Raw genomic sequence first — 13,516 nt, forward strand, 5'->3', positions numbered from 1 at the left:
CCAAGTACTTCAGCAATGTTCTGCTGCTTTCCTAGGCACATTAGTAGTGAGCTGGATCAGAACTGAGACTTGAACCTGAGTTCATCTGGGATGCCAGCATTGTGAGCAGCTGCTTAATCTGCACCAAATGCTGGCCTCTGTTCTTGATTCTTAAAGGAAGGACACAGTAATGTCTACCTAAAGAGAGATATGTACCAGACTTGAGTTTTACTATGGACAGATGACAGACACTGTAGATGTAGCTGAGTTTATGTCCAAGGGATATGACTCATTTAAGTTTCTTTTTTTAAAAAGATGTATTTTATTTACTTGAAAGACAGAGTTACAGAGAGAGGTAGAGCCAGAGCAAAAGAGAGAGAGAAAGAGAGTGAAGATGACTTTCTTTCCACTGGTTCTCTCCCCAGTAACTGCAATGGCCAGAGCTGATCTGACCTGAGCCAGGAGCCAAGAGCCAGGAGCTTCTTCCAGGTGTCCCATATGAATGCAGGGGCCCAAGGACTTGGGCCATCTTCCACTGCTTTCCCAGGCCATAGCAGAGAGCTGGATCAGAAGAGGAGCAGCCAAGACTCGAACTGGTGCCCATAAGGGATGCCAGTGCTGCAGGCTAGGGCTTTAACCTGTTGCATCATAGCACTGCCCCCATTTAGATTCTTCTAACAAATCCTGGTGTTAGCTTGACTTGTAAATAGAGACAATTAATAACTTGAACAATAACCTTGGTAAATAACAGAGATATCTTTTGTTTATTTAGAAGGAGACTTTTTAAATTTTTTATTTCATAAATGTGAATTTACAAAGTGCAACTTTTGTATTGTTGTGGCTTCCCCCCCAACCTCCCTCCCTCCCATGGCCCTCCCCTCTCCCTCTCCCATCCCACCCTTTATCGAGTTTCATTTTCAATTACCTTCATATATTGAAGATCAACTTAGTATATATACTAAGCAAGGATTTCAACAGGCTGCATTCACACAACCGCACAAGGTATAGGGTGTTGTTCAACTAGTAGTGTTTTTAAGTTTCATAGTAAAACACATTAAGGACAGAGATCCTACGTGGGGAGCATGAACCCAGTGACTCCTGTTGTTGATTTAACAATTGGCACTCTTATTTATGACGTCATTAATCACCTGAGACTCTTGCTATGAGCTGTCTAGGCTATGAAAGTTCCTTGAGTTCACCGACTCTGAACTTGTTTAGTCAAGGCCTTGTACAGTGGAAGTTCCTTCCTCCCTTCAGAGAAAGGCGCCTCTCTCCTTGATGGCCTGTTCCTTCTGCTGGGGTCTTGTTCACCAGGGTCTTTCATTTAGATTGTTTTTTGCCACTGTGTCATGACTTTCCATGCCTGTGAGACTCTCATGGACCTTTTAGCCAGATCTGAATGTCCCAAGGGTTGATTCTGAGGCAGGAGTGCTGTTTTGGGCGTTTCCCATTCTATGAGTCTGCTGTGTGTCCTGCTTCCCCTGCAGGATCATTCTCTCCCTTTTAATTCTATCCTTCATTGTTTGCTTACAATGGTCTAGAAGGAGACTTTTTAAAGTAATTACATAAAGAATATAAGGAGGGAATAGCATTTTTTTTGGACAGGCAGAGTGGACAGTGAGAGAGAGAGAGACAGAGAGAAAGGTCTTCCTTTGCCATTGGTTCACCCTCCAATGGCTGCTGCGGCCAGTGCACTGTGCTGATCCAAAGCCAGGAGCCAAGTGCTTCTCCTGGTCTCCCATGGCGTGCAGGGCCCAAGTACTTGGGCCATCCTCCACTGCACTCCTGGGCCACAGCAGAGAGCTGGACAGGAAGAGGGGCAACCAGGACAGAATCCGGCACCCCGACCAGGACTAGAACCCTGTGTGCCAGTGCCACAGGCGGAGGACTAGCTTATTGAGCCATGGCACTGGAGGGGCTAGCATTTACACCACCATTTGTGAGAATGAAATCCTATATGGGTGTTAGTTCAAGTTCTGGCTGCTACACTTCTGATCCAGTTCCCTGATAACAGCCTGGGGAAACATCAGAGAACTGGCCAAGTGCTTGGGCTCCTTCATCCATGTGGGAGGCCTGGAAGAAGCTCCCGGCTTTGACCTAACCCAACCCCTGCCTTTGTAGCCATTTGGAGAGTGAACCAGCTGATGGAAAATCTGTCTTTCCCTCTTCTCTGTAACTTTGACTTTGTAATAAACAAATAAGTCTTTTATAAAAAGATTATAAATAAAAATAAACTCTTTAGAAATAGGTGATTTCAGGAGGTCATCAATGTGGCTGAGGAGGTCATGTCCTACCTGCAATGCTGGCATCCTTTATCAGCACTTTTTCAAGTCCTGGATGTTCTACATCCTATTCAGCTCACAGCCAATGGCCTGGGAAAGCAGCTGAAATGACCCACATGATTGGGCTCTGCCATCCACATGGAAGGCCAGGATGAAGCTTCTTTCTCCTGGCTTTGGTTTTACCCAGCTCTGGACATTGCAGCCATCTGGGGAGCAAAGCAGCAGATGGAAAGTCTCTTCGACTCTGTTTCTCCATCCTTACAAATCTGCCTTTCAAATGAGTACAATATATCTTTAAAAAGAGAAAAAATAGGTGATTTTATCCAATGTTAAAATGAATTCTTCAAAGTTTCTTCAAAGGTACTTTATTATTCTGTATTGTAGGAAATAGTTGAAAATATTTATACCCTTTTTATAGAGATTTTTAAAATTTATTTGAAAGAATTATAGAGATAGCTATAGAGATAGAGATATAGAGAAATATAGAGAAAGAGAGAGAGAGAGAGAGAGAGAGAGAGAGGAAAGACCTTCCATTTGTTGGTTCATATCCCAAATGGCCACAATGGCCAGGGCTGGGCTGATCCAAATCCAGAAGCCAGGAGCTCCTTCTGGGTTGCCCACATAGGTGCAGGATCCCAAATACTTGGACCATCTGGGACTTGAACTGGTGGCCATATGGGATGCCAGCACCATAGTTGCTGGCTTTACCCACTATTTCCACAGTGCTGGCCCTCAATTATTTTAAAATGAATACAAAATAAGTTGCATATTCTACTTACAATCAAATAGATTAATAATAAGTACATTTGTTTTGGGAACCTCTAATACTTTCAATCATTATACCAATTTAAAAATCTTAGTACATCAGCTTGAACAGATATGGAGATCCAGGTTGGGTAGATTTTTCTCTTCTGTGGAATTAACATACATATATTATATAATCCTAATGATTTTTAGTTCTTTAAGCTTTATATAAAAGCACTCAAAATTTCATGGTTATAAAATTAAATGATAATGTATATTGCCCACGGACCTTTTGAAATAACTTCTTATAAAATATAGGGCCTGGCACTGGCATAGCGAGTAAAGCCACCACCTGCAGTGCCAGCACCCCATATGGGCACTGATTTGAGACCCAGCTGCTCCACTTCTGATCCAGTTCTCTGCTATGGCCTGGGAAAGCAGTGAAAGATGGTCCAAGTCCTTGGGCCACTGCACCCACATGGGAGACCTGGAAGAAGCTCCTGGCTCCTGGGTTCAGATTGGCACAGCTCTGGTTCATTGTGGCCAATTGGGGAGTGAACCAGTGGATGGAAGACCTCTCTCTCTCTTTTTCTCCTCTTTCAGTGTAAATGTGACTTTCAAATAAATGTCTTTTTTAAAAAGAAATATTATATACAATTAGTATGCATACAGGCCACAATCTAATACCCCTGAATAGCAGCAAGTTACAGCAAAATACAGAGTGAAGGAGTCTGGAGAAACCAACTTAGCTTCATTTGATATTTCAGGTGAAACTCAGTCCTGTATTAATAATCATTATGAGCTACAACTTCTTGCATGTCATGTTAGTGTGTGAGATTTTGTAAACTAGTTATGCCCAATAAAAACTGTTAGTAGTTAAATATACAGTCTAGATAAATGGTGAGCATGCATCCCAATAAGGAGTAAGATTAACTCAATCTTAGAACCATGAAGTTCCCAAAAGAAAAACAATAAAATAAATCAAGAGGCTGGCACTGTGGTGTAGTAAGTAAAGCTGCTGCCTGCAGTGCTGGCATCCCATATGGGAACTGGTTCAAGTCCCAGCTGCTCCACTTCCAATCCAGCTCTCTGCTATGGCCTGAGAAGGCAGTAGAAGATGGCCCAAGTCCTTGGGCCCCTGCACTTGTGAGGAAGACCTGAAGAAGCTTCTGGTCCCTGGGTTTGGATTGGCACAGCTCCAGCCATTGCGGCCAATTGGGGAGTGAACCAGCAGATGGAAGACTTCTCTCTCTCTGCCTCTCCTTCTCTCCTGTGTAACTCTGACTTTCAAATGGATGGACAAATCTAAAAAAAACACAGACTAGCTGAATGTATTAAAACACAAGATCCATTTTTTTACTGCCTGTAATAAACACATCTCTGCTACAAAGACACATACAGACTTTGAAAGTTAAAGGATAGAAAATGATATTCCATGATAACAAAAAGTAAAAAAGAGAAATATTAGCCATAATAATATCATGCAAAACAGACTTTAAAGTAAAAACTATTAAACAAGACAAAGAAAAGGAATTTTGTATTACTGAAGGGATCAATCCAACAGAAAGATGTAACTATGGTAAATGTATATGTACCCAATGCCAGGTGCATGATTGCTTTTCATTTTTTTTAAAGATTCATTTATTTATTTGAAAAGCAGAGCTACAGAGAGAGAGAGAGAGAGAGAGAGAGAGAGGTCTTTCATTTGCTGGTTCACTCTTCAAATAGCCAGTGGCCAGAGCTGAGCCAATCAGAAGCCAGCAGGCAGGAGCTTCTTCTGGGTCTCCCACATGGATGCAGGGGCCCAAGGACTATGACCACCTTCTACTGCTTTCCCAGGCCACAGCAGAGAGCTGGATCAGAAGTGGAACAGTGAGGTCTCAAACCAGTGCCCATATGGAATGCTTAACCTGCTTTGCCACAGTTCCAGCCCCAGTGCCTGCTTATTTAAAACAAAGGTTAATGGATCTTATCAGAAACATTGACTTCAATTCAATGGTAATGGCTGACAGCAATATCACAGTTTCATCAATACACAGGACAACTAGACAAAGAAAAATCAAAGAAGACAACTAATCTACACTATGGACCAAAATGACAGAATTGACATATACAGAACATTTCATCCCATAGTTGCAGAATACACATTCTTATCACCAGTGCATGGAACTCCTTCTAGGACAGATCATATGTTAGGCCATAAAGCAAATCTCAGCAAATAAAAAGAAAATGAAATCATACCACATATCTTTTCTGACCACAATGGAATGAATCTGAAAATTAAGAGCATAAGAAACTCTAGAAAGCATGCAAGCATATGGAGTCTGAACAGCCTGCTCCTGAATGAACAGTGGGTCATAGAAGAAATCAAAAAGTAAATAAAATTACAGGAAAGAAATGAAAATGACAAAATACATACCAAAACTTATGATATACAGCAAAAGCAATTCTGAGAGTTAAGTTTATAGCAGTTAGTGCTTACCTCAAAATTGGAAAAGGATTAAACAAATGATCTAACAATCCATTCAAAACCTAGAAAAACAATAAACCAAATCACAAGTTAGTATGAGGGAAAAAATTCTTAAAATTAAAGAAGAAATAAAATTGAAACAAAAAAGAAACAAAAGATCAGTGAAATGAAGAGCAATTATTTTTGAAAAAATTAAAATTGATACACCACAGGACTAACTAATTAAAATAAAACAGTGGAGATGACACATATTAATAAATTCAGAAATAAAAAAGGAAATGTTAGATACCACAGAAATAAAATTCATCAGAAATTATGAAAAAAGCTATATGCCAACAAATAGGGAAATTTAGAAGAAATGGATTCCTAGATAAGCACAAACTACCAAACATTGATGCATGAAGGCACTGAAAACCTAAACAAAACAATAACGAAGATGGAGACTGAATAAGAAATAAAGACCCTCCCCACATAGAAAAAGCCCAGGACTGGATGGTTATATACTGAGCTCTGCCAAACTTTTACAGAAAAACTAATTCCAATTCCTCTCAATCTATTTCAAACAACTGAGATGGAGGAAATTCTCCCATACTGCTTCTATGACTTAATTCGAAAACCAGAAAAACATACAACAAAAAGAATTATAAACCAGTATCACAGATGAACAAAATATGATTGTTCACTTGGACCAAGTGGTATCTCTGGTATGCAGGAATGGTTCAACATATGCAAATTAACAAATGTGACACATCACAATAACAAATAGAAGAATGAAAACTGTTTATTTATTCATAGTAAGAGAGTGTTGTATTTTATCAAATGGTTCCTGCATCTATTGAGATAACCATACCTTTTTTTTAGTTATTCTTTTTTTTAAGCTTTATTTTATTTATTTGAAAGACAAAGTTAGAGAGAGGTAGAAACAGAGAGATCTTCCATCTGATGGATCACTCCCCAGATGGCTGCAATGGCCAAAGCTGCACCGATCTGTGGCGCAGCAGGTTACAGATCTGACTTGAAGTGCTGGCATCCCATATGAGTGCCAGTTCAAGTCCTAGCTGCTCCACTTCTGAAGCAGCTCTTGGCTATAGCCTGGGATAGCAGTAGAAGATGCCACAAGTCCTTGGGTCCCTGCACCCATGTGGGAGACCCAGAAGAAGCTCCAAGCTCTTGGCCAGGAAATGCAAATAAAAACCACAATGAGGTTACACCTTACCAGAGTTAGAATGGCTCTCATACAAAAAAATTATGAAGCAATAAATGCAGGTGAGGATGTAGGGGGAAAAGTTCCTTAGTACACTTTTGGTGGGAATGTAAACTATTGCAACCGTTACTAGAGGCAGTATAGAGATTTCTCTGAAATCTGACAGATCTACAATATGACCTAGCCATCCCACACCATGTATGTACACTGCTCGGCGCCGTCCTCGTCCAGCAAGAGACAGAGACCGAACACTTTGCACGGGGTTCCTTTATTGCTCGGCAAGCAGGAGATCCAGCTTCGATCTCTTCTGGGCAGGAACTTCCTTTACACCCGCGTAGCAAGGGTTTATATGCACAATACACGTCACAAGTCAGGTGATAGGCTAGAAGCGCGGGGATAGGACAATCTCGTGGCAAGGCGGGAAGGAGCGAGCTAGAGCGGGAAATCTAAGGCGGGAAGGAGCGAGCAAGAGCGGGAACTCCCTGAGATGAGGAAGAACCCGGAAGCAGGGAGTCGGCGCCATCTTAGGGGCACGGTTCCTCCGGTCTGGTTCCCTACATCTCCCTCCTTTTGTTTTTGCACAAATCACATCCCCGACGGCCCTGGCTCATGAGGGCCGGGAGAATATTTACTAGGCAGAGAGTAGAGGTGCATACCCAGCGTGCTTGTGATCCGTTAGTTACGGAACTTCAAGGGCCTGGCCACAACCCCTGATGTCTCCGTTAGGGATCAGTTTTTATTCCCTTTTGCTGGGGCAGGCTGGGAATTGAACCTGCATGCATATGCATATGCTCTCCCAGGACCCCCGGAACCCCCGGGTGGACTCCTGCTGCAGTACCTTTGGTCTCGCATACCCAGTTTTCGCTCCCCGTCAGGGATGGGTGATACAGCCCAATGAATGAGAGGGGGAACAAGACAACTCGAGGAAGGTGTGTGCCTGATGGAGGCATTGTCCATATGTGAGGCGTGAGTAGGGATGGGGGGACGAGGGTTTTAATCGCTTTGTTAGCTGTTGGTGGCGGAGCTGGTCCTGTGGGCCTCCGCCATCAGAGATATGCACGGGTGCCGTAGTGCGCCAGCACGCCCACTGTCCAGGCGTACCAACACAGGGGGCTGAGAGGTAGGGGGATGAATGGACTACCTGTGGCAAATGGTCAGGACTAGAGGACCTGCGAGTACTTTGTAACTGGGTGGCATAGTACGACTGACCGCCAGAAGTGCATTGGAAGTATGAGGAATCGCAAGAGCTGTGCATGGATTCTTGAAAGGTCGAGCAAGGACAGGAGTGGTTTTTGCTATGGGGATCAGAAACGCGGGGTTTGGGCACACATATGTAGCCGCGTGGTAGGCCGGGGATCCCCTGGAGGGGCAGATATGCAGTTTTGTCCCCACAATCAGCTGTGGCGATGTGAGTACGCTGCAGTACGGTGTTGCTGGTCCCCCACTTGCAGTCGCAAGGGTTGCCTACGTTCTGCAGTAAAGCAGTGGGGTTGGAGTTAAAGCCCGCATAAGAGCCAGGGAGCAAAGCCGCTGCCAGTATGAAGAAGCGGAAGGGGTGCATCTCACGTCTCGTTGTTTTGTTGCAATTTGTCGTCCTGTGAGAGCGTGGTAATCTCGGTTATCTCGGGGGAGATGTCGTCCGTAGGTGATAGAGGTGTATCTTGCGGCGGCGGGGCTGTTTTTCTGACCAATCTTTCCGGTATCCAGAGAGGTTCTCTTCCAGATTCCTGTGGGAAGACACAGACCGCGCCTCGGTTCCAGCATAATACCGGATCCGGGCCGTACCACTTTCCCGTGAGGACATCTTTCCAACGGACATAGCCTCGTGAAGATGGCTCCTTTAACATGTGTCTCTCAGCGGGGGACATAGAATGATCTGTCAAATTCAAAAAGTTTATAGTAAACAGTGCAAGGGAGAGGCGCATTCGAGGGGTTTTGCCCGTGGCAATTCCCTCCTTTTGTTTTAAGAGAAAAGCCTTGAGGGTTCGATGAGCCCTTTCAATTATGGCCTGTCCCTGAGGGTTATAAGGGATTCCAGTTTTATGTTGTACCTGCATACGGGTGCAGAAATCTTGGAATGATTTACTTGTGTATGCAGGACCATTATCTGTTTTTAAAGTTTTTGGTTTGCCCCAGGCTGCCCATGCAGCAAGGCAGTGATTAATGACATGGGTGGTACGCTCACCCGTCTCCAGAGAAGCAAAAATTACTTGGGAACAGGTGTCAACTGACACATGAACATACTTTAAGGTCCCAAACTCGGATATGTGGGTGACATCCATCTGCCAGATATGTCCTGGTAGTAATCCTCGGGGATTAACCCCCACCGAAGGCACAGGGGTTAAAGTAGGGCATGCGGCACAATGGCGAACAATATCGCGAGCGGCAGCACGAGAAAGACCGAATTTGGCGGCAAGGGTTTTTGCGTTTACATGGAACTCTGAATGAAACTGGATAGCCTGCTCTTCTGGGGAAGAAAATTGGAGTATCCAAATGGGGCGTGTGGCTTGATCAGCTATAGCATTGCCTGTGGTCATGGGTCCAGGTAAGGAAGAATGAGCTCTAATATGAGTAATAAAGAAAGGAGCAGACCGATTCCAAATAGATTTTTGCAGGGTGAGGAAAACTGTCGCTACGGAGGATGAAGAATTGACTAGTCCTGCGGCCTCAAGGATAGACACAGAATTAACCACATAGCGTGAATCAGACACAATATTGACAGGTCCGGGGAAATCAGAGAAGACTTGGTTAACTATAAGAAGTTCAGTTACCTGGGGGGAGTTAGTAGCGAATTGGAATGTTTTTGGCACAGATCCTGAAACAACATATGCACCGACTCCTGTTTTAGAACCGTCGGTATACACTACTGGGGCTCCCTGTAAGGGCTTTTGGGATGTGGACTTTGGAAAAATAACTGGGTGAGACTGAACAAAGGTTAGCAAAGGATCAGAGGGTGTTCTGTTTGTAATAGTTGCGGAAGTGGAGCAGACTAAAACCGCCCAAGCATCAGTACAAGCGATTAGCACACGTACCTGTTCCATGGAATAGGGGACAACAATGGTGGATGGTTCGCGTCCAAAATGTTGGATAGCCCTCTGAATGGCTAGGAGAGTTATCTCCGCCACTGCCACGGGATAGTAACTAATAGATCTAGTAGATGACATTGAGGGATGGATCCAGAGGAGAGGCCCATCCTGCCATAGGACCGCGGTGGGCTGTTTAAGGGTGTCGAGGACCCAAAGAGTAAGGTCTCCCGCAGGGTCCCAACGTTTTAGGGCAGCTTTACTAAGGGCATCGTTGACAATTGACAGTGCTTGTTTGGCCTCAGAGGTGAAGGTTCGGGGGGAAGCAAGATCCGGGTCTCCTTTAAGTATATTAAAGAGGGGCTGCAATGCAGCATTAGGAATGTTAAGGTAGTGCCTAATCCAATTGATATCCCCTAAAAGTTTTTGTAAGTCATTTAGAGTGGAGATAGCATTGATTTTTATTTGAATTTTTTGAGGTCTAATTTGAGTAGGGGCGACTATAGCCCCAAGATAAGAAACTACAGACGACAATTGCACCTTATTAGGTGCAATATGCAGCCCTGCCCCTTCCAGCACTTGTTGGAGTGTACTGTATAAGGCCAGGAGCCTCTCTGCTGTGGGGGCTGCACACAGTAGGTCGTCCATATAATGTAGGCACCTGCAGTCGGAATATCGGTCTCTAAGAGGTTTTAGTACTTGGGCTACATAGACTTGACACATGGTGGGGCTATTAGTCATACCCTGAGGCAAGACTGTCCACTCCCAACGCTTGTCCGGTTGTTCCTGGTTCTGGGTGGGGACAGTAAAAGCAAAACGTGGGGTATCCTTTTTGTCCAATGGAATGGAAAAGAAACAATCCTTAAGATCTATTACAATAACAGGCCATTGGTTGGGAAGTGCCGAAAGCAGAGGAAGACCACGTTGCACAGGGCCCATAGGCTGCATCTGTGCGTTGACTGCCCTAAGATCATGTAAGAGTCTCCATTGACCTAATTTTTTGCGGATGGCAAAAATAGGCGTATTCCATGGAGAGGTGGATGGGATCAAATGGCCAGCGTTGACCTGCTCCAAGACCAGAGTGTTGACTGCCTCCAGTTTCTCCTGAGATAGGGGCCACTGTGGAACCCAGACGGGTACGTCCGTTAGCCACGAGATGGGTAAAGGCTCCACTGGTTTAGGAGGCGAAACAGTGACCCCTAGGAAAAACCCAGGCCAACTTTACTTGGTCTTTGTTTTGGTTCAATGGGGGAAGGGTGGCCCTGGAGCTGGACACCGAGTCCCTTGCCTGGGACGTAACCCATATTTTGTAGCATAGATCGTACTGCAGGGGAAGTGGTGACCAAAGCAACATCCATTTCGGCCAGGACGTCTCTCCCCCAAAGGGAAATGGGTAGAGGTAAAATGAATGGAGAAAACTGTCCTCTATGACCCTCGCTATCCTGCCATGACAACAAGGCTGCACTGATTTTTGGGAAATGAGCAAAACCAAGTCCTTGCAAGGTTTGTTCCGCCACATTTGTAGGCCATGTACTAGGCCAGTCCTTTGTTGCTATAATGGATTTGTCGGCTCCTGTGTCTAAAAGTCCCTTAATGTCCTTGCCATTAATCTGCAACACTAAAGTGGGACGTTCATTTAAAAGCATATGTAAGCCGGTAAAATTAATGCCAGAGGACCCAAAGTTACCAGCGCCGCGAACGTGGTTTTTAGCTGGGATTAAAGAGTGAAGACTGGGCAGTAATAACATTTGTGCGATACGGTCTCCAGGATTGATTACTAAAGGTCCCTGAGGGGCCTGAACCATGATCTTTACTTTACCAGTGAAATCAGAGTCAACTACCCCGGGGATCACAGCTAGCCCTCGGAGGGCGGCGGAGGACCGACCCAACACTAATCCAACCGAATCCGGGGGCAGAGGACCGGAGCAGTCGCTCTCCACTAATTGTACCCCCATCTCCGGAGTTAAGAGGAGAGGGGAGGTGGCGCGGAGGTCCAGGCCTGCGGACCCGTGAGTGGCACGGGCTGAGGGTGCACTGGGTGTAGCGCAGACACGGGAGGTGGAACCTGAGAGTAGATTTGATTTTGGGGGCTCCTCGCTGGGTTGGGGAGCCCCCTCTGGCCGTTTTTTGGCCCCTGGGCGCTACCTGTAAGTGGGTTGCCATCGATATCGAAAGCAGAACGGCATACCTCTGCCCTATGAGGGCCCTTGCGGCAACGGCGACAAGGCTCTATGCCTGAAGGCTGTGCCGTGGAATACCCATGGCTGAGATTGGGGCAATCGCGTTTTCTGTGACCCGGTTGATGACATTGGAAGCAAAGTCCTGAAGATATGGGGGGTCGGGTCGATTTAGATTTTGGACTGTTTTCTTTGACTTTTGCCAGCATCGCAGCTAGGCCCGCATTAGTAAGTGGCCCACCGGTATCTCTGCAGTATTTTAACCAGGAGTCCAGAGATTTATGTCTATATTGTCGAAGAATGTTTTTGCACTCTTTATTAGCCTGCTCAAAAATAATTTGTTTGACCAGTGGCTGAACGTCAACCTCGGAAGGGAAAATACGCGACGCAGCCTCAAGTATGCGAGCGACAAAATCAGCGAAGGGTTCGGCCGTGCCCTGAACGATCTTGGTGAGGTGGCTAGCTGAGTCACTTGGATTGGACGCCTGCCTCCACGCACGTTGGGCACAGTTGGAAATTTGCCTGTATACTTGTCTAGGGAATTGGGTCTGGTCAGCCTGATAAGGTCCACGCCCTAAAAGCATATCAGCATTCCACGTAGGGTGGCCGTCCTCAGCATTTTCATCTGCCTGGTCATGACAGCACTCTGTATTCATAGATTGCCACAAAAGAAAGCCGCCTGGACTTAAACAGGCCCGAGCCAATTGGGTCCAGTCGCTAGGTGTTAAAATGGACTGGCCGACTGATTCAAGGAGTGACAATGTGAATGGGGCTGTGGGTCCATAGTCATGGACCGCAGCCTTAAGTTGTTTTAATACTGTCATGTCCAATGGTTCGTGCCGGGCCTCTCGCGTGCCCAAAGCCAAAACAGGGTAAGCCTGAGCGGGGGCAGCGGGAGCGCCAGTTCGCAACTGTTTCCAGGCTTGTTGATGAAACTGTCTGCCTGAAAAAGGTGGCACATTTGGGACGTTTAATGGCCATGGCGGCACGGGTGTTAGATGGGGCTGAGGCACGCCTACATGACCGCCAGTAGGAGGCGCTGCGTCTTTAATCTGATGGGCGGGCACGACATCGATAGGAGGAGCCGTAGGCACTAGAGGGCGTAAACAGGCATCTTTTAACTTTTGCCGCAGCTGCGCATACGTAGGAGGCGGGGATTTAGGATCGCCGTCCCCTTCCCCCTCAGACTCAGAGGAGGCGGAGCCACATTCGGAGCCTGAGGCCAGTGAGGAAGTCTGGCATCCCGTGTCCTTAAATTGTATGAGGTCCCGGGCGCCGTCCGAGCTCTGAGAACGAACTTCCTCGAGAGCCTCGCGAACCGCCGTAAGAGTCGGGCGGTCCGCTCCCACCGACCTCTCCTCTTGGAGGCACGCCCGCAGTAGTTCCCATAAGGGGAGAACAACGGGGTCGATATCGGGTTCCTGGGGATCGTTAACTGTGCGCCGGAGATCCTTTCCTAATTTCTCCCAAGACTCAAGAGTTATTTGGCCCTCGTGGGTGAGCCACGGCGCAAAGAAATCAACACTTCCAAGGAACCTGACAAGTGTGGTCTTAGAAACCTTAATCCCTTTGCTACGCAATAATGCTTTTAACGGATTAAGCAACATTGAATGGCTAGATGAATTTCCCATTTTCAG

Source organism: Lepus europaeus, unplaced genomic scaffold, assembly GCF_033115175.1.
Source record: "Lepus europaeus isolate LE1 unplaced genomic scaffold, mLepTim1.pri SCAFFOLD_3_1, whole genome shotgun sequence".
Lineage (NCBI taxonomy): Eukaryota > Metazoa > Chordata > Mammalia > Lagomorpha > Leporidae > Lepus > Lepus europaeus.